The sequence below is a fragment of the Crinia signifera genome, chromosome 8 (assembly GCF_055691185.1).
Source record: "Crinia signifera chromosome 8, ASM5569118v1, whole genome shotgun sequence".
In the NCBI taxonomy this organism is placed as follows: Eukaryota; Metazoa; Chordata; class Amphibia; order Anura; family Myobatrachidae; genus Crinia; species Crinia signifera.
This window is the reverse complement of record NC_139224.1, coordinates 143,381,015-143,400,603: the sequence shown is the minus strand read 5'-3', so window position 1 is coordinate 143,400,603 and position 19,589 is coordinate 143,381,015. Positions and strand designations below refer to the sequence as shown.

Genomic DNA, 19,589 nt, shown 5'->3' with positions numbered 1-19,589 from the left:
GCTGCCCCCCGCGCGAGCCTCCGGCTCCCTGCTGGACGATTGGGACTCGCAGCTGCATATCAGTACAGCAGGTACAGCGCTCCGGGGGGGTGCGGGCACCCGCCGCAGTATCGCCCGCACCCACCGTGCCATAGTAAGTGCGGGCGGGCGGCGCTGGGGGTTTTTGCCTGGGGCAGGCGGGGGGCTTGCACCGGCCCTGGATCTGAATAAGGGCCTATATTTGAGTTCAAATAAACGGTGTTAAAATAACACAGGCTTGTTAAGCAATGGAGTATTACTGCATTAGTCTGTCAATTGAGAATCTTGGACAGTCCTATTAGGGACCTGAGGCATTTGGTCTCAGTGTGTAGTATAGCTCATATGGTGATGGTATCTGTGCTGGTCTGGAGCAAATGGATGGATGATGATGGGCTAAACACGTTTCGGTGTAAGCTAACGCCTTCCTCAGGAGCATTGTATGCACCTAAGGAAGGTGTTAGCTTAAACCGAAACGCGTTGAGTTCATCATCATCCATCCATTTGTTCCAGACCAGCACAGATACCATCACCAATCAGGACCCGGCTGTCACCGTTAATCGCCTGCAAAGTGCCATTTGCTAACAAACAGACTGTCACGGTGACGGACGGACTGCCACCCATCCAGTTCCAGGGCATCCACGTCAGAATAAAAAGCTGGGTAATATACCGGAACCTTCTATTCTTTCCATCAAAGCACATGGTGCTCACATATCTGCTCTACTCCACTCTGAGACCAAATACGTCAGGTCCCTAATAGGACTGTCCAAGATTCTCAGTTGACAGACTAATGCAGTAATACTCCATTGCTTAACCGGTATGGATCATTAGGTCACCACAATGTTGGTTGACAGTCACTCCGGGCTACCTCTCGCCTGCCTCGCCCCTCTCCAATCCATTCTTTTTTTTTTTTTTTTTATATTGAAGTTTTTATTGAAACACCAAGAATACAATAAAGTGATACATGTACAGTCATAAAAGTTACATTATAACCTTTGAAGTCCAGGCTTGTACATATAATAAAACTTTCATTTGAAACAAGTCATCTGTCTGCTGCATATTTTACCAATATCCGTATTTTCTACAACAAATGGATTGTTAGTGCAAAACTGTTATGAGTACTTCAGTAGATGATCGACCATGGCCCAGGGGGTAGTCCAATGCTGAATGACTGTTATCTGGGGTATGCTTTACGATTCTAGTCAAGTGCTTTCCTCGGACAGAAGCACCGGCGGGTCTCCTGATATCAGGCGCAGCAAATACCATTGTGTGTTCTTAAATGAGTTATGTAGTTTAGACCTGAGCACCAGTGGAAGGGTGCTTATATAGCTTTCCCATGTGTCAAAGAATTTTTTGGTAAGCCGATCCTTATTTAAGAGACATTCTATCCACTCCATATTGAATATGTGAAATAATTTTGTTTTGAACAGTTGAAGGGAGGGTGGGGTGACCTCGATCCATGCCTGCAGGATAGCCTTTCTTGCCGCCGCGCTAACCACCAGTGACAGGCGCCTACAGCCTCTCTCTGTCCTCTGCCCTTCCGGCATAATGCCAAATATAGCCCATTGATCTGTAAACGGGACGTAATTTACTAGATGGTTTATCGTGAATTTCCGTACTTGCAGCCAGAATCGCCTAATTAACGGGCAGCCCCAAAAATAATGATATAAGTTAGCCTCCTCCTCATTACATCTCGGACACGCCGCCGAGGGTCTCATTCCGGCTAGGAACTGCCTTCGCGGCGAAAAATACGCCTTGTGGAAAATATTCAGGAACATCTCCTGGTACTGTATTGCTGGGAGTAATCTCCTGGAACGCAGTAGGGCTTTAGAGAGTTGGTCACAGGTTAAGTCAGGCATCACCCTAGTCCAGGCCTTCACACCTGATTCTATCTGGTCGTGATCTAGTATTTGTCTCAGATAATTATAATGTATGGAGGTGGCTTTGTATTCCGCCACCCCGGATCGAAGCATTGTATCTAGTGTGTTCGCCCAGTCTGCCTCGGAGAAATTCCGAATCACCCTCACCGCATAATGCTTAGCCTGGATGTAAGCAAACGGGATCTTTCCCAAGGTCGGGAATTTCTCCACTGCATCTACATATGTCATAGGACCCTTCCGATCAAGATCGAGAAGATCCCTTACCGATAAGAGGCCCTCTGAGCCAAGAGTTCGGAATGGCTGGCCTGCCTGTCCTCCCTGAAACTCCGGGTTGTGTAAAAACGGCTGGAAGAGAGTGTTATGGGCATTCAAGTGAAGCCTGTGTCTAAGAATGTGCCAGACCCTACGGGTCGACCAAAGTAGGGGGTTTAGCCTGACTCCGTCCTCTATTTCTTCATCATGAGAATGGAGAAAGCATGTTAGACTACAATTATCTAGGAACGCCTCCTCAATCTTCGGACTGGAGTACACCTCTTTCCCATGTAGCCAGTCTCTCAAGAAACGGAGGATTGATGCATGGTTGTAGTGTAGAATGTTCGGGAAATTTATGCCCCCGTTAAACATTGGCTGTTGTAATTTGTGTAAGCCAATTCTAGGCCGCCTTGATCCCCATATAAACCTTCTGAACTGGGCATCTATTAGGCGCAGATCTTTCTGAGTTAATAGTAGAGGTAAGGCCTGGAGCAGGGGAAAGTTACCATTTTTATAAGGTTAGCTCTCCCCAGGTAGGACAACTTTAAGTGCTTCCACCCATCCAACTCTCTAGCAATAACCTGAATGGCCTTCGTAAAGTTGTTTCTGTATAAGTCAGAAATACGCTTCGGGAGGCATATCCCCAGATATTCTATGGAGGATTTTTCCCATCGCAGTGGGAGATCCCTACCCCAGAGTGGTTTGGAGGACCGGGGGTGCAGCAGTAGACCCGTGGACTTGGAGATATTCACCCTATACCCCGAAATGTCCCCGAAATCGTCTAGCCTGTCCAATATTTTTTGTAGGGCCGTTTCCGGGTTACCGATGCACAAGAGGACATCATCCGCGAACGCCGACAATTTAAGTTCTGAGCTGCCCAGTTTGATACCCTCAAATTCTGGCCACGATTGAAGAATTCGTAGCAGGGGATCAATGCATAAATTGAATAGCAGCGGGGAGAGCGGGCAGCCTTGTCTTGTCCCTCTGTACATCGGTATGTTTATTCCCTTTTGTCCGTTTATCAATAGGGAAGTGGTAGGGTCTGTGTAGAAGTATTTTATTAGATCAATAAAGCTAGGGTCAAACCGCCTCCTCTCTAGTATCGCATATAGGTGTGGCCATGCCACCGAGTCAAAGGCCTTGTTCGTGTCCAGACTCAGCAGCATGCCCTGTGGTTTGGATTTGTGTGATTCTGCTATAACCGCAGAGATGGCCATGCGTATGGCCCTTACAGAATGACGCCCCTTGATGAATCCCGTCTGGTGCGATATTCTCCAATCCATTCTTAATGCCGCTGCTAGGCTCATCTTCCTCTCCCGCCGCTCTACCTCCGCCTCCCCACTCTGTCTATCTCTTCACTGGCTCCCCATTCCTTTCCGAGTTCTCTTTAAACTCCTCACCACCACCTACAAGGCTCTCTCCTCCTCCACCGCTCCTTACCTCTCTTCACTGATCTCTATCCACACTCCCTCCCGTCCTCTTCGCTCCATCGCTGACCGCCGACTGACCTCTCACCTAATCACCTCCTCCCACTCCCGTGTCCAAGACTTCTCTCGCGCTGCCCCCCTGCACTGGAACAACCTCCCGCCACTAATCAAGCTTTCTGATTCCCTTACCTTCTTCAAGCGCTCCCTCAAAACCCACTTCTTCCGACTCACCTATCCCTCTTCCTCCTAACTCCTTTGCTCCTTCTATCCTGCCTACCCTACCCCTCCATCTGTTCCCATCCGCTACTTATCCTATTGTTTTTCGTTCATCCACCCACCTCCTTTTTAGTCTGTTAACCCTTATGAGTAGGGCCCTCCTTCCGCACATACTCACCCTACCTCTTTACCTCACCAGTGCTCCTGTCCTGTTCTTCCCTTCCTCTACTTCATCTTCAGTCTCCTAGACAATTTTGACACCTACTTCAGAACTGATGCTGATTTTAGTTCTACCAGCCTTACCCCTATTTATGCTGTATTTTATCAACACACCCTGTACGTTACCTTGTAATTTGTTTTTTGTTTGCTATGTACGGCGCTGCGGACACTTTGTGGCGCCTTATAAATAAACAAACTACTACTACTATTAGGTCGACAGGCATTTAGGTCGACATGAGTCTTGGTCGATATGCAGAAAGGTCTACATGAGTCTAGGTGTTAGACATAGGGTAGGTCAACAGTGTAATTAGGTCGACATGCATTTAGGTCGACATGAGTCTTGGTCGATATGCAGAAAGGTCTACATGAGTCTATGTGTTAGACATGGGGTAGGTCAATAGTGTAATTAGGTTGACATGGGTTAGGTCGACAGTCAAAAGGTCAACAGTGTCCACAGTCGACATGGACACTGAAACATACTGCACTCTCCATGTTTCGGGCACAGTGCCTCGCTACGCTTGGCACACTATTTTATCCTCCCACCATGCCCTAGTGGATGGCAGGGCATGAATTACCGCCTGTCGGTTAAAAAAAAAAGAGAGAAAAAACCCCACGTCGACCTTTTGACTGTCGACCTAACCCATGTTGACCTAAAGACCCTGTCGACCTAACCCATGTCGACCTAATGGTGTTGACCTAATGACTGTCGACCAACATGCTTAACAGGCCTGTGTTATTTTAACCCTGTTTATTTGAGCTCAAATATATTTTGTTTTTTATTGTATACATATAATTTGATAAAATTTCCTTTATTATATGTTAGTATTTTTTTCTCTCAGTGAAACTCACCGCTGCTCCACACACAAAAGAGGAAGTAGGTCATACCCCTTTCACACTGCAGCTATAACACGGTAAATTGCCAATTTTTAACCGTTTCAAAACGGTTATAGATGCAGTGTGAAAGTGCCAGTTTTAAATTACCGGTTCAAGAGAACCAGTAATTCAAAACGTTTAAAAAGAAGGGTCCTACACGGTTCAGACCCGTTATTTCTGCAGTGTGAACGGGTCTGAACCGGTATTTTGGACCCTACACACTGGACGCCAATAGTACCTGGCCAGCGGGATCTCGCACCTTGCGCCCCTCGCACCTTGCAAGATGCCACCCCCCCCCTTCCCCTGGAACCACGGCATCTCCCCAGGTACCTAGTCTTGCCCGCGACGATCAGACAGTTCCCACGTTGCTCCCTGCCTGCGGCCAGCTTGGCCGGGGAGGTGTTGTCCGGCCGTTCTCACTGGAGTCCAGAGAGGCATGGGTGAGGGCGGCCCGGGAGCTGGGGGTCCCGAGCAGCGGCCGCTCCGGGAGCGCTCCTCTCCACAAATCATCCCAGCTGCGCTGCCCCAGCTCCAGCAGGTCGGAGCGGCGGGGGTGAAGGCAGCGGCTGCGCAGTTAGATGCGGCGGCAGGCGCGTGAGTGGGGCTTCTGCCCGTGGGAGGGAGGTAGGGTCACCCCCTGAGCGATGTAGCTCTTATGCCCGGCAGTGGGGTACTTTGCTGTGGTGAGTGCGCGCAGTGTGCGCTGGCAAGCACCAGGGGATGCTGGGGGGCATATTGTACCTTTCACAATGTGAAAGGTACAAAAACGGTAATTAACCAGTAATATACCGTTTACACCATGCAATGTAAAGGGGTTTAAACTTCCTCTGACCCGGTTAAAGAAACCTTTAAAAAACCGGGTCAGAGCAGGTTTTGCAATGTGAAAGCAGTATAAGACTGGTGATAGTGTCATTGTGTCAGCGCTTTTTGGAGCCCATTAAAAAACATCCAGCATTCAGTCTCTAACATTTTTCAGTCAACATCACTTGTTCACCCATTAGACAAACGGTTATTTATTTATTTATTTATTATGTACTTTGAATAAATCTAGAAACATTTTAGCAAAACTGTCATAATGGATTTGTAACCAATAACATGGCCACGCCAGCCGCTGCGCTGTGTACGACACGTTCAGTACCAAGAATCCATTGGTTGTTCGATAGGGGGCGGTTGCCGCTACGTCACTTCCGGTGGGACCCATTACAGTATATAAGTTGCGACCGTGAAGTCTTAATTCTCTTGGTTTTGCGCCTCTTCAGCGGAACATCTGGTAAGTTACTGGAGCCTACGTACTGAGGTTGGGTTGCCTACCGCGTGTAATATACCTTCAAGGAGGCTTCTTGCCTGTTAGTGTTCCTCGCTGGTGTGTTATCTGCCCTGTGGAGACCGATAGGGGGGAGGATGGAGACGGATTGTGCTGCCCGCGCTAACCTTCCCTGCCCTGTACTGGCGCGGCTGCTATGGGGGTTGTCAGTAATAATTTATTTGAACTCAATCTGCAGCATGGGCCCTGCCATTTAGAATATGGTTGTAATAGGGAATGATTGCAGTTCCCTCTGGTTTTACTGCTTATTTTAATAATCCTATTTTCATGGCGCGCTAGTAGTCCCATGTATTATGGATATCCACGGTTAGTTATGGACGACTTAACTATTGCAGATCCGTTTGCTTTCAGCCTGTTGGTAATACTTAAAACCTGGGCTGCTAGGCTGACTTGGATGTTTGTAAGACGCTGCATGATCCTGGCCTGTGTGCAGCCTGACCATGATGAAAGTTATGTTGGTAGGGACATCTTATTAATAATGATGAATACCAACGTCTCTGAGCAGGCCTGGCCTCCCACAACACCATGCACTACAGCTGGGATCAATGTAGCTGCAGTCGCACTCTGCTTGAATAGAGCACCTTTATCATCATGGGCGGATGGCTGGCAACCCTGCTATTCAATGGGAAAAGTAAATGCATTGAATCGGGAGTAGTGTTCTAACCCATTGGTTTCTGACATCCATCCCTGCTTAATTTGAGTCTATTGAGGTTAAATAGCGATTGCTTACTGTTATAGGAGACCATTACTGCAGACTAAATCTGTGTTCTCTGTTACAGGTTATCCGATTGCCCAGCTCCAACTAAAATGTAAGTGAATATATCTTCATAGACCCTCCTACAATCAGTACAAATAGCTGTGCATGCCTTGTCTGGGGCTTCTACAGGTATATTTGATCGGGTTGCCTATGAACAAAATACTTTCTGTTGGATTTTTCTCCAGTACGCGAGTCTGGATGCCAGTAATGGCTGATGCATCTTACAGCTAGGACTAGTGATTCTGTAACGCCACTATGATGACACCTATTTGCTACTCTTGACTGTCAGGATGACGAGATAGCTTACCACCTATATTAATGCTGAGGCGTTACTTACTCTAAGCTGTACACGCTCATATTCCTGGGTCATCTTCTAACATGTCCTCTTTACCCCTTAGGTACCAGTATGAGGCCGGCTCTGTCACAGGCTTATGGGTAAGTTTATTCCATGTTGCGTAGTAAGCCTACCATATACTGTACATGATGATTTATATAAATCAATGGGAATCTCTCTGAATAAGGATGAGGGAGCACTTTTGTACTGATACAGTATAGAATAATGTAAGTAAATGCTGTATATGCCGAAGCTTCTCTAACTGGACTGTATTGCTCTTATCCTAGTTACGAATGAGCGAAACAGCTGCTGGATAACAGAAACAAGGTTGGTATCTTCGCCCCCTTCATACACCCCGTTGAGCATCTGTAATCCAAATAGTTTTGATTTACCCTTTAGCGGGTTATGCCCCATACGCAGGAGCCAATGCCTATGTCACTATCCGCCACAGGTATTGTGCAGTGATGTCACTGGGGCCGGAAACATGCAGGTTACTTGTATTTATGGCCAAATTGACCTGTGTTCAGCAGACATTAATCATCATTAATGATCCTGTATGCCATTAATTATATGGGGGTTTTCACTTTTTTTTTTTTTTTTTTTTTTTGTGTCGACAGCTGGTATTTCATGCTCTACCATCCACTAGGGTGTGGTGGGAGAATAAAATAGTTTAAAGTGCATTGCTCTCAATGCTTCAGGCACACTGTCTGACATTTAGGTAAAAAAAAAACTGAAAAACCCCTTAGGTACCAGTATGAGGCCGGCTCTGTCACAGGCTTATGGGTAAGTTTATTCCATGTTAAGTAGGAAACCTACCATATACTGTACATGATGATTTATATAAATCAATGGGAATCTCTCTGAATAAGGATGAGGGAGCACTTTTGTACTGACACAGTATAGAATAATGTAGTGAACACTGTATATGCCTAGGCTTCCCTAACTGGACGGTCTTTCTCTTTGTCTTAGTTACGACTGAGCAAAACAGATGCTGGATAACAGAAAAGGTTGGTATCCCCCTTCTCATACACCCCAAAAAGCATCTGTAACTTAAGTGTAGGTTTTTTTTTTTATCTGGAGAGGGTAGAGCCCGGTTGTTCAGTGTCACCAGGGTGAGATACACATGCAGGTTGTCTGGCTTTATAGACAAGTTGACCTGTGTGTTCAGCAGACATCAATCGTTAAAAGCATGCAGGAGTGCTAATAGTTACCTATATTGGGTGTACACACTAGATAATGAGCTTTGTCACTCGGCAAGCCCTTTGCGATGAGTATCTTTGACTTTTTCTAGTGTGTATGGGGCTTTAACGCTTAACACGATTGTAATTACTCATAGTATCGTCTTGAATGACCCATGATCTTACCTGGCTAATGTCTGCATTAATCCATGGCAAAGCTTGGTTAAATATTAGTGTCCCTTCATTGAATCAATGCTGTAGACCATGTGGCACTCCAGCTGTTGACACTACACATGCTGGGATGTGTCCACAACAGCTGGAGGGCCACAGGTTGGACATGCCTGCTGTAGACGTTACCCGATTACGCAGTTCTAAGTGACTAGAATGAATTTACTGTAGTATGAGGCCTTTTTAGAAGGGTCTGTAGTAGATATGTACCCACCATGGTGTAGGTGAGGAACCTGTATACCCTGTTGCAGGACATGAGCTGCTCTCAGTCTATTCTGTAAAACACAATGATGATCACATAGTTCAGCAGATGGACCGTGGTGATTAGAGCTTGTCTTTCGCTCCTATCTGATGTGTTTTATTTAATTGCTATAATAATGACCACGTGTTTGTTATCTTATACTAATCCTATATATTTATTTACAGACTATGCTGCAGAAGATGCCAACGTGAAGCCTTGTGACCTCTGGCAGTAAGTATGGCGCAGCACATGGCTAATGTGTACATAAGCCCTATACTATTGCCTAAATGTCTTGTAGAAAGCTGCATTGGTTCCAGCATCTGGTGTAGAAGACTGTCCAGAACACATTGTGCTGGTTGTATAATGACTGTAGCCAATCTGCCTATCATTGTGCATAAGCTCTATGTGTATTATAAGCCAATGCCTAGATATGGCCGTGTCTAGTATGATGATGCTTATATTAACAGGCTTGACCATCCCATGGAAGTTTGTTATTAGCTCTATCTGACTTGTGCGCCTTCATTAATATAATTAAACTGTTAAAGAACCCGCTAGACTGACTCCAATTTCTTTTGTTTTTTTTTAGCAGCATATTACAGTGATGGTGCCACAATACAGCCAGTACTGCAACCAGGTAAGAAACCTTAGGGCACAGAAGACTTCTGCATTCACCAGATGTGGGTACATGGGCTGCAACTAGCTGACTTGGAACTTGATGATCTGGCCAACCTGTTACACAAGATCCCAGCATGCACTGGCAATGTTGCCATTACAGGATGCTAAAACTGGCAGGGCATGCTGGCATGTGTAGTGCAACAGGCTGGCCTAGATCAGGCTAAAGCTGGGTACTTGATAAGCAATATGAAAGAATTGTCCTTTTCTGAGCTAGATTTAATGTCCAGTGTGTAAACGCTATGTGCGATCCTGAAGGCTAACTAGGTCTGACTATGACTGCATGTTCACAGGATTATGTCACTGATATTGGTCAGTGTATGTGTTTATTGTTTGCCCAGCAGTTCACGGAAAATGGGCCTTATAACTAATGGAGCATATTGTGTAGTGTACCCAGCTTTAGAGTCTCATGTTGGTCAGCAATAGCTCAGAACAATGGATTCTTCAGTCTGAAGTGTTGTGATGTTGGGTTGTTAATGATGTGTTCAAATGTCTGACCTGAACTATCAATGTAGACTAACCAAACTACTGACATGACCCCTCCCATCCAGCCATGTATAGTCTCTCCATGCCTGACCATGCTAAAGCCTTGTCTGTTTCTAGGTACTGACTGAGCAGCAGATGGGAACCATGAGGTGAGTGTCCTGCCAGTAGTTTGCTATATATACCAGCATGGTCTGTATCTGCCTTGTTTAGTCTGCTGGTGACCAGTGATGAAACTGATTCTGCCATATGATAAAGGCTGATTATACTCCTAACCGTTCCATTTATTTTCTGAGGTAACCAGCAACAAACATGGGGGCTGATGTATCCAGCTGTGACCGTGCAGAGTTCTTGTACATACAAAATAAATGCTTCCTTAACCTTGCATGGTGTCTATACTACCGGTTAGAGCTGGCTGTAGTTAAGTTTCTAAAGGTGCCCATTCATGGTACTGTGGTGCTCATGTGGGCATCCCTATAGCGCAGCACAGTCTCTGTAGCCCATGCTTTTTAAACTAGGTCTTCACCGCATGCGATTTAGTTGAATATGCATGGGAGGAATTGTAACGTGTTTGGGCACCTTGGAGAGCATGGGCAAAACGCTGTTCCATAGCTCTCATCCCTAGATTACAGTGGGTGACCTTTTTTTTTCCTTCAACTGCTGGAACTGTTTCATGTCGGCCACTGGGCTTCCCACCATGTTGGCTACAGAATAATGGACAGTGGCATTTAATGTAGCCAGCGGTTCAGGAGCTGCTGCTATGGCAGCTTCCATAATTGGCTGCCAGCTCCAACTGGCTGCATTTGAAATGCGGCCATTTAATGCATACCTAGTGTACCATAAACACTACTGCCATAATGCTGCACAGCTGGGTAGTGTCTGAGCCAAGTGCTGCTAGAGCTCAGCACATAATCCCCCTAAACTTCCTGCAACTGGAGCTTTCAGCCCCACGAAGCAAATACTATAGGATTTTAACCTAAAAATGATCAACCGAGGGTACAGTGACCACCCTCTTCCCCCATGCAGTGAGTGCGTATTACTTTTCCTGCTAAAACCTAAATCTGGTAGTTTAATCAGACTTAAGCATGTAGCAGACCCATACCTTGACAATAGTTCTGTGGCATCAGGACACTTCTGCATATCCTGAATACTTGTTTGTCTGAATATCAATAGCATCATGTGTAACGCATCTTCTTTCCTTGCAGCTGGCACTGGACCTTGTTGCTTGCTGCAGTCACATTGAAGTGGTAAGTACAATACCCATTTCCTTTGTATGATTGGCTGCTGTCCTAGGGTTATTCCCAGGGACACAGCCTCCTATATAGTCTGTCACTCATGAATGCAGCTACAGGGCTGCTTAGGGTTTTCAGTAGATGTTAGGAGTTTCTGGCAGCCACAGTAAATGTAGACACAAGTCTAGTCCTCGGTCATATCTTACATTAAGCCGATGATGCTTCAAGAGTAGTGGACAGAAGGGATTTCTGACAATGTTTAAGACTGAGGCTTAAAGTAGGATATTGGCATGACATGTCTTCTGTGTGGCAGTGCCAGCCTAGTTATGCTTGCTAACTAGGACTATTGACCCAAACAACTAATACATGGCTTATATCTTTACTATTTTCCAGGCTGACCATGTGAATAAGCTACACCTGGTGCATGTGCTATTAGGGAAACCTGTATGGCAGCTGGGATTATCTCTAGAGACTGGCTTCTCTGGAGGAGGCTACTGTCAGTAAGGTGAGTGCTGGCACAGATATGGGCACCATAGCACTGGATCACATGATGATTTCATAGTTCATCAGAATGACGGTGGTGAACACTTTCGCTCCTATCTGACCTGTCCAGTTTATTGCATATTAACTACGTACAGTACTGTCACACATTTCAAGGACTGTCTCCTAAAACAAGTACCCATAGACCTATCTTGTATCAAACCCTCAGCAGAACTCTTCTGATCTGAAAACTGCAATTTGTAATGGTGCATCTAGAAAGACTAAGTCCAGCCTGTACTAACGTGCACAAGGCATACAAATGAACACTACCTGGTACAAACTCTGCTTCAATCTACTCTATACTTAGTACCATCATGGTAAAGCTTATATTGGGACCATTACCCCATGGTAGCTTGCATAGTACACTAAGGAATTCAGCTGCATGGGTAAACTCTGCCCTGACCCGGCCAGCAGGGAACATCCTTTAAATGCCTGACAGGACCGCTGTAATTCTGGCATCCTGCCATACAACCTCACAGGTCCCTTACACTATGTTCTGTTCCTCAGGCACACATGAAGCGGCTGGCATCTCTAGGAGCGCTGCTCCATTGGACACAGTGGTGAGTATAGTTTGGCACTGGGGTACTTGGGCACTGGATGTATATGATGACCACATAGTTCAGCTGATCTCTGTGAAGAACAATCTTTCGCTCCTATCTGATGCATCCCTAGACCCCATACAATATAGCTGTGTGCTCAAACACCATCTGATGAACTTATCTCTGTAGGTTCTGGTGCAGCTGAAAGAATGACATGAGTTGCAGACTCCTATCTAAGGTAAGTAGTTCAGTACAAATGACTATGCTACTTGCTTTCCCAGGGTTGTGATGTCCAAAATAAAGCTTTATATGGTAACGTCCACCATGTTCACATGTCCTAGTGAGATGTAGTGTGTGCCCAGCCTACCTCTCCAAGATATGACTGAGGAGAGCAGCCTTCTGCATTGCCACTCAATGCATCTATGCCATACAGCTGCTAGTATGCAGGTTGGGCATGTGTTGCCAATACTGCATGCTGGCTGGCACCATTCTACATTGGTTTCTATGTACAAACTTCAGACTACATGGGTGAGTGGTCAACACCATTCCCACCAGTGGTGTAACCAGGAGGGAGTTGGTTGATAGTAGTTTAGGACAGGGATACTGTTATTGGGTCAATCCACTGAAGGGTAATAGCACCTGTCAGCAGAAAAACTGTTGCAGGTGCCTATTTCTTGCCCTACCATCCCCTACAGTTTAAAGTATAAGTTTGTCAAGGGAAGTAAGGTACCATGCCTGAAACATGGTGAGCGCAGGGAGCCATGCGAGGTGGCTGTACACTTACATGGTGTCTATGTTCAGGACAAAAAGGTGAAACAACCTTTGACTGACCTAATGCTTGTGTCAATCTTGGCCATGTTCATCTAAGAAAGGCATATCCAAGCTCTGGCCCTCCAGCTGTTGTGAAACTACACATCCCAGCATGCCTTGCAATAGTTTCTGCATTCCTTAATAGCAAAAACTGTAAAGGCATGATGGGACTTGTTCCACAACAGCAGGAGGGCCATAGTTTTGGACATGCCTGATCTAAAACCTAACTATCCTCAGTGGTCGACACATACCAGTAAAAACAGACTAGCAACCTGGGTGAAATTCGATAGGATGAGAGATTTGGTACGAAATCTTGTGTTTGTTTTTAAAAGCAGCAATCATTTACACTGCAAGATCAAACTGGCTTTGAAATGTAAATTTATTGCCACCTAAAAAAAACATACTGGCGGTTTCTTTCAAATTCTCACTTTCTGAATGTCATCCTATTAAATTTCTCCACCTGTGATTAAAGCAGACTCAGCCTACTACATACAAGGATGATGCCACACTAGAAGACCTCTGTGAAACAGACTTCAAGTCAGTGTCATAGACACCATAAGATCAGTGTGTCACCTATCCATACATGCGGTCACTGGCTATATAGAGGTTTCTGTTTTGGCAGCTAGACCGGCTAAGGTGTAGAAGCTGGTGTTTCCTTGTATCCAAGGTGCATATACAATGTACAATTTTTTTGTATATATTTTTTTTGACAAATTTCAGCCATTCTGAACAAAATTGGTCAAAATATCTTTCAGTGTGAACACTATGATGTGCATACCCGCCAGTTGGTTAACTGAAAGATATCCAAATTGAGCCTATAAACTGTAGCTAGATCTTACGGGTGCCAGACAGGGTCCCGACAGTTGGGATCCAGACTTTTAAAACACCAGACTGATTCCCAACTGCCACCAGCTATTCTCCCTCGTGGGGGGTCCATGGCCCCACATAGAGGGAGAATAGGATAGGTGGCATGCGTAGCGAGCTATCGTGCCCACAGTGCAGTGAGCCCACAAGGGGCATTATTGCGTTCGCCATGCTGTCTGAGTCTGGCCAGTTGGGATTCTATATCACACCTGATCTTACGTCCAGGACATTGGGTTCAATGAAATTAGTCAATTGTACAGTGTGTATGCACCTTAACTTGCCAGCAGATGGGGTCTACAATAAATCTATGTATAGCAGACACATCTCTGGGTACTGTATGCCATGGTCTGTATATGATGACTTAATGAATCAGGTCTCTGATCTGTTTGAGGATAAATACACTGACTGATACAGACTGACCTACAGCATTGTAGTTACTGCTACAGTATATAGAAAGTACTAATGTTTCTTCCCTCACTCATTTTGCAGGATCTCAATGGATACAATAAATGTAAGTACTAGATTGGATAGCTTACTGCGATCTATAGACCAAGTCCTTGCTCTCTCTGTAACTAATGATGAAAATGATTCTGCCATATGAAATCCGCTGATATCATCACCTACCGTTCCATTCTTTTCTGAACTACAGTGGGAGACTCCATTACCGGCAACACTAGTGATCAATTTATCTGTAGATATAACATTTCATTAACAGATTGGTATTTTCTTTTTCTCCCTTAGTTCTCGAGCCAGTGACTCCTCCTACAAGCGCTGTTACTGGTAAGTGTTGTGTCTGGCATTCCCGACTTCCCTACTGCCCATTGCTGTGGAATGATGACTGTTACTTTTGAACTCTCTCACTGACAATAAGATGACAGTAAAAGTACTGACCCCATCCATGTTAGTGTGACCGGTCTGCTTTGTGTATACTGACACTAATACTATACTTCTGGTCACTAGATCTGGTGAATGAAGAACCGAAACACCTATGAAGATTCCCAACCCCCAGAAGCGCACTCCTGAAATGTATAATGTACAAGCATGAAGTGTCACTTCAGCAATATTACATGGTTACATAGAGCTGTAGTTGTGTTTTGTATATTCATTTGGCTGAAAGGTTCTTATAATGAAATGCGTACAATAAAAACTTCATGTAAGAATGAAACCATGTAACTGCTGCTGTGCTAACCAAGGACTGGTGGAGGCATTGGTACGTAGTTACAGGTTATGCAGTTCCCACTTACATCTGTTTCTAGTGTTACATACAGGCAGCATTAACTGTTGCCTTTACACTAGATTTTTTTTTTTTTTTTCTCATTGAAAATCCTGGGTGGCAGGACTGCATACAATACACCATATGTGGTCTTTATGCATACAATTTATCATGTGAGACAGATCTGCAACTAACAATATCTAGTGCAGCCCTTCCACTCTTCAGCCTCTGATACAAGGCTTATGGGACTGTGGATCAGAATTCATCAAACATGTGACTTTGACACTTCGCACTAGCTGTTGAATTAATCATCCAATATATCACTGGTTCATCACCCAGCATATAAGTGATGTATTGGAACACTAATTCAGATCTATTGCATCTGCAACAGCCAATGAGTTCGCTGAACACTGCTGTGTACCAGGGGCTAGCAGTGATTGACAGCTCAAGTTGAAGTCATGACTGGTTGGGTAGTGTATGGTGAATTCTGCTCCTTCTGAACAGCAATTGATCTACAAATAAGTGTATCCAAAATTGACTGTACAGTCCTGGTTATTTATGGGAGCATATGACAATTGGTTTGACAAATTTGTTAAATGGATATAACCAACTTGTCTAAATCTTTAGCTGTATGGCCAGCTTCATTCATTGTCTAATCTGGTAACTTGCAGGAACAAATGGCAGCTGACCACTTGCTTTGTATACTGGACAAAGGTCATTCAGATATTACCCGATTTGTGTTTCAGAAAGATAAAAAAATCTTAGTTCTGGTTTCCAGCATTCCTGTGTTACTGGAAAGCTGTCATTAGCTCACATGTTAGCAGGTTGTGGTTTTTTTTTTTTTTAATTATAAACCTGTACTCTAGCACTGGCCAATCAGCTCCTGAAAAGTAACTGGCTGGGTTTAGAAATGGAGCTGAATGGCTGAAGTACTAGGCACTTTATCAATTCTCCCTTATCACTGCTTCATACATTTACCCTCAGAGAAGGTGATTCCAAAGTAGAATCTGGTTGCTATGGGCAACATCCTATCTTCATAAATTTACCTGTGAATCTTCAGATGCCTGGCCAGTGTTTGATGAGGATTCGAGTAGATAGTGAGAACCAGTGTAGAGCAGAACCTGTACAAATGTTCATCCACAGGGTTTGAAATAAAGTTGGGAATCTACAAACTTGGGTCAAGCTCATTACCATGTGGGAGGTTGGGGGCTATGTGATCCCAACTGATCCATCTTATGCTAATGAGGAGGGTGAGAGTCCTGGTTCCAATGGGATGCAGTCATTTGGTCGACACCACCATTAGGTTGACATGGGTCTAGGTCATTGGTTCAACAAGGTCAAAAGGGTGTGGTGGGAGAATAAAATAGTTTAGCGAGGCACCGTGAGCGATACGGGCACTTTAAACTGTGTCCATGTCAACTGACATTCACGTGAGAAACTCCATCCCCATGTCTACCTAGAACCATGGCAACCTAATGACTGTTGACCATGCTGTAGACCAAATTGATCCCGACCCGTTCCAATGACTTTACTCTGAGGTATCAAAAGCAATTCATATTTGGTGGTGCCATCTATTTAACCCATAAAACTTACTCTTTAATTATTTTTAAGACCGTAAAGGTGCACCAATGTTTTTGACCAATTTCGTTGAAAGACATTTCCCTTGAACCCAGTGTCGTGGATGAAAGATCTAGCTAAAGTTTATAGGGTCTTTTTGAAAGTTGACAATGCCCTTGATGAAAAGCTGGCGGGTATGCGCATCATCATTTGTCGTTCGTTGCAAATGCACTGAAAGATATTTTGACCAATTCCGTTCAGAATGGGTGAAATAAACTAAATTGGTCCAAAAAACTTGTACAGTGTGTATGCACCTAATACTGTATCTGAAGCAGGTGGAATGTGTGATGTCTCTCAAAACATAAATACTTAAAATAAAAATCCAGCTCTTGCCATGTGGATTATTAGGTTGACATATGCAAAGGTTGACATGGGTTTTTGTCCTGATGTCAATATGGACAATGTGTCGGTGCACAAAGTCCTGTCACATGGCTCGCCATGCTTCGGGCACAATGCCTTGCTACGCTTGGCACACTATTAAATTCTCCCTCCATGCCCTGGTGGATGGTAGGGCATGAAATACCACCTATGTCAACCTTTCTCTTTCAATGGTCCTGGTGACACAGCTCAACACTGGGATGTAGGAGGGTCCGAAGGAGCCAGGCACCTATCCTAAAGCTTTAGAGGGTAGGCTCCTCCCCTACTGCATCCCTGGACTCTTCAGTTCGTGTTAGGTGCCCACTGGAGTGGGTGCTATTCTAAAGGGCTGCAGGAGCAGCCGAAGAATTAGAGTAGTTAGGGGATTTTTATTATTTTATTAACTATTACCCTAGCTAGGTAGGCACAGTGTGAGGATTTTCATAGTGAATCCTCACACTGCTAGCGCAGCAGGAGCTGACAGAAGCGCGTCCTGTCAGCTCTCTGTGCACAGGGTAGACTCTGTCTGGTCTCCCTGTGCTGCGCTTACAGCCTCTATTAAGAGGCTGCCTGGGCTCCGGAGTAGCCTGAAACCGGCTCCACATTTAGGTGGGGATCATGGGGGACAGGCGCTCCGTGATGGCGGCGGCCATTTTATGCGGAGCTTACACGCTGAGCTCCTGACTGAGAGGACAGCAGCGCTGTGACAGGCATGTTCCAAGTGGTCCCCATTTGAGGGGGAGATACTGGAACAAGGAAATCCTACCTAAGGAGCGGCTAGCTGGGGGTGGTTGGCGCCAAAAGGTCACGGACCCCGCAGCAGCAGGGACTTTGGTCTCTTCCTTCACTCTGACTTTGGCGCCTTTCAGAACGCTTGCAGCGGAGCTGAGCTGGCTTATTGATCCTGGCAGAGTGACTTGGATTTCCTGGGCATCGCTTCCCCGCAGTTGAAACCTACAGACAGCTAAGTGATTGGGTGCATTGACTTTGTATAAACGCTTGTACAATTGTTTGCACTGTGTATATTGAGATATATATATATACGCTTCACTTGCATCATGTCTGAGCATCAGGCTGTGGTTTTGGGGGAGGGAGTCCTTAGTGCACTGAGCGCGTGCAATGTTTGCACACAAAAGTTTGTCCCTGAGCAGATGGCCAAGGGGGGCTTATGTATTACTTGCGCTGATGTGAGACCCATGGGCAGTGAACACCATAGGGGAGAGCAGAGTGAACCTGCGTGGGCCAGTGCCCTAGGCAGGTCGGTAAACGCTTTGGTGCAGCTTCTGGACAGGCAGAGTGATGTGCTGGTAGAATCACAGAGACCTATGCCATCATCTCAGCAGTCGTCTGGCTCCTTACCTCTTACCCAGGCAGATCCTGCACTTATTCAGGTGATGCAGGATACTGCTAAGGGGATCAACAGATTCAGTGAAATACTGGACAAGATGGATGAGGTTACAGGGACCCCTAAAAGGTCTTATGCTATGCCTAATGTGTTAGAGGAAGAGGAAGGAGAGTATACTGACACACCCTGGGACCAGGGTGATGATTTTGAAGAGACCTCTGCTGCTGGTATAGAGGATCTTATTGTGGCTGTAAAACAGGCGTTAAAACTGTCTGTTGAGGATAAGACCCCTGTTAAGGGTGTTTTTAAGCGACAGCGAAAGGAGGCTGTTACTTTTCCCTCAGATGAGGGGTTACAGGAACTATTGGAAGGGGCTTGGAAAACCCCAGATAAGAGGCTACAGATGCCTAAAAGATTCCTTAGTCTGTACCCCATGCCGGAGTCTCATTCTGAACTCTGGGAAAAGGTGCCTGTTGTGGATGCTTCTGTGGCACGCTTATCAAAAGCTACGGTATTACCTGTACAGGGTGGTGCAGCTTTTAAAGATGCTGTGGATAAAAAGCTAGAGGGAAACCTCAAGGCTATTTTTGAAGGGGTGGGGTTTACCCTGCGTCCCCTTATTGCTTCAGCCTGGGTCTCTAAGGCCATTATAGAGTGGGCTGGTGAGCTATGCACCATGCTGCAGGCTGACCACGGTGCTTTGCTGGTAGCAGAAAAGATTAAGGCCGCTGCAGAATATGCGGTGGAAGCAGAGGAGGAAGCTCTTAAAATGGCTACCAGAGTATCCACAGTCTCCATAAATGCCAGGAGGGTACTCTGGCTTAAGGCCTGGGAAGCGGACAATGAGTCCAAAAAGGCCTTAGAAATGTTAGCTTTCAAGGGAAAGTTACTTTTTGGTTCTGAGCTTGAGGAGATTATAAAACAAGCCACAGGCGGCAAGAGTACGTTTCTGCCGGCTTCCTCAACAAAGCAG

At 45.4% G+C, this 19,589-nt stretch overlaps 1 long non-coding RNA gene, 9 other non-coding genes and 1 pseudogene across 10 annotated transcripts; all 11 read left to right on the top strand.

Moving 5' to 3' along the window:
• Positions 1-6,081: 6,081 nt before the first annotated feature.
• On the top strand, positions 6,082-15,249 carry LOC146026530 (uncharacterized). The gene is made up of 15 exons (XR_014454481.1): positions 6,082-6,152; positions 6,986-7,015; positions 7,362-7,398; positions 7,585-7,624; positions 8,267-8,304; positions 9,130-9,175; positions 9,531-9,578; positions 10,220-10,251; positions 11,305-11,346; positions 11,725-11,836; positions 12,379-12,431; positions 12,600-12,648; positions 14,574-14,595; positions 14,826-14,864; positions 15,045-15,249. It is a non-coding gene; the product is annotated as an uncharacterized LOC146026530 (long non-coding RNA).
• Positions 6,637-6,716, top strand: LOC146030104 (small nucleolar RNA SNORD74). Its single transcript, XR_014455615.1, has one exon. It is a non-coding gene; the product is annotated as a small nucleolar RNA SNORD74 (small nucleolar RNA).
• LOC146030048 (small nucleolar RNA SNORD24) lies at positions 7,212-7,292 on the top strand. The gene has a single exon (XR_014455562.1). It is a non-coding gene; the product is annotated as a small nucleolar RNA SNORD24 (small nucleolar RNA).
• On the top strand, positions 7,436-7,515 carry LOC146030057 (small nucleolar RNA SNORD79). Its single transcript, XR_014455570.1, has one exon. It is a non-coding gene; the product is annotated as a small nucleolar RNA SNORD79 (small nucleolar RNA).
• Positions 8,118-8,197, top strand: LOC146030059 (small nucleolar RNA SNORD79). Its single transcript, XR_014455572.1, has one exon. It is a non-coding gene; the product is annotated as a small nucleolar RNA SNORD79 (small nucleolar RNA).
• Positions 8,983-9,063, top strand: LOC146030112 (small nucleolar RNA snR60/Z15/Z230/Z193/J17). Its single transcript, XR_014455622.1, has one exon. It is a non-coding gene; the product is annotated as a small nucleolar RNA snR60/Z15/Z230/Z193/J17 (small nucleolar RNA).
• Positions 10,087-10,152, top strand: LOC146030142 (small nucleolar RNA SNORD78). Its single transcript, XR_014455645.1, has one exon. It is a non-coding gene; the product is annotated as a small nucleolar RNA SNORD78 (small nucleolar RNA).
• On the top strand, positions 10,322-10,398 carry LOC146030094 (small nucleolar RNA SNORD47). Its single transcript, XR_014455605.1, has one exon. It is a non-coding gene; the product is annotated as a small nucleolar RNA SNORD47 (small nucleolar RNA).
• On the top strand, positions 11,542-11,604 carry LOC146030147 (small nucleolar RNA SNORD75). Its single transcript, XR_014455650.1, has one exon. It is a non-coding gene; the product is annotated as a small nucleolar RNA SNORD75 (small nucleolar RNA).
• LOC146030124 (small nucleolar RNA snR60/Z15/Z230/Z193/J17) lies at positions 12,466-12,540 on the top strand (annotated as a pseudogene).
• LOC146030100 (small nucleolar RNA SNORD47) lies at positions 14,655-14,730 on the top strand. Its single transcript, XR_014455611.1, has one exon. It is a non-coding gene; the product is annotated as a small nucleolar RNA SNORD47 (small nucleolar RNA).
• Positions 15,250-19,589: the final 4,340 nt, after the last annotated feature.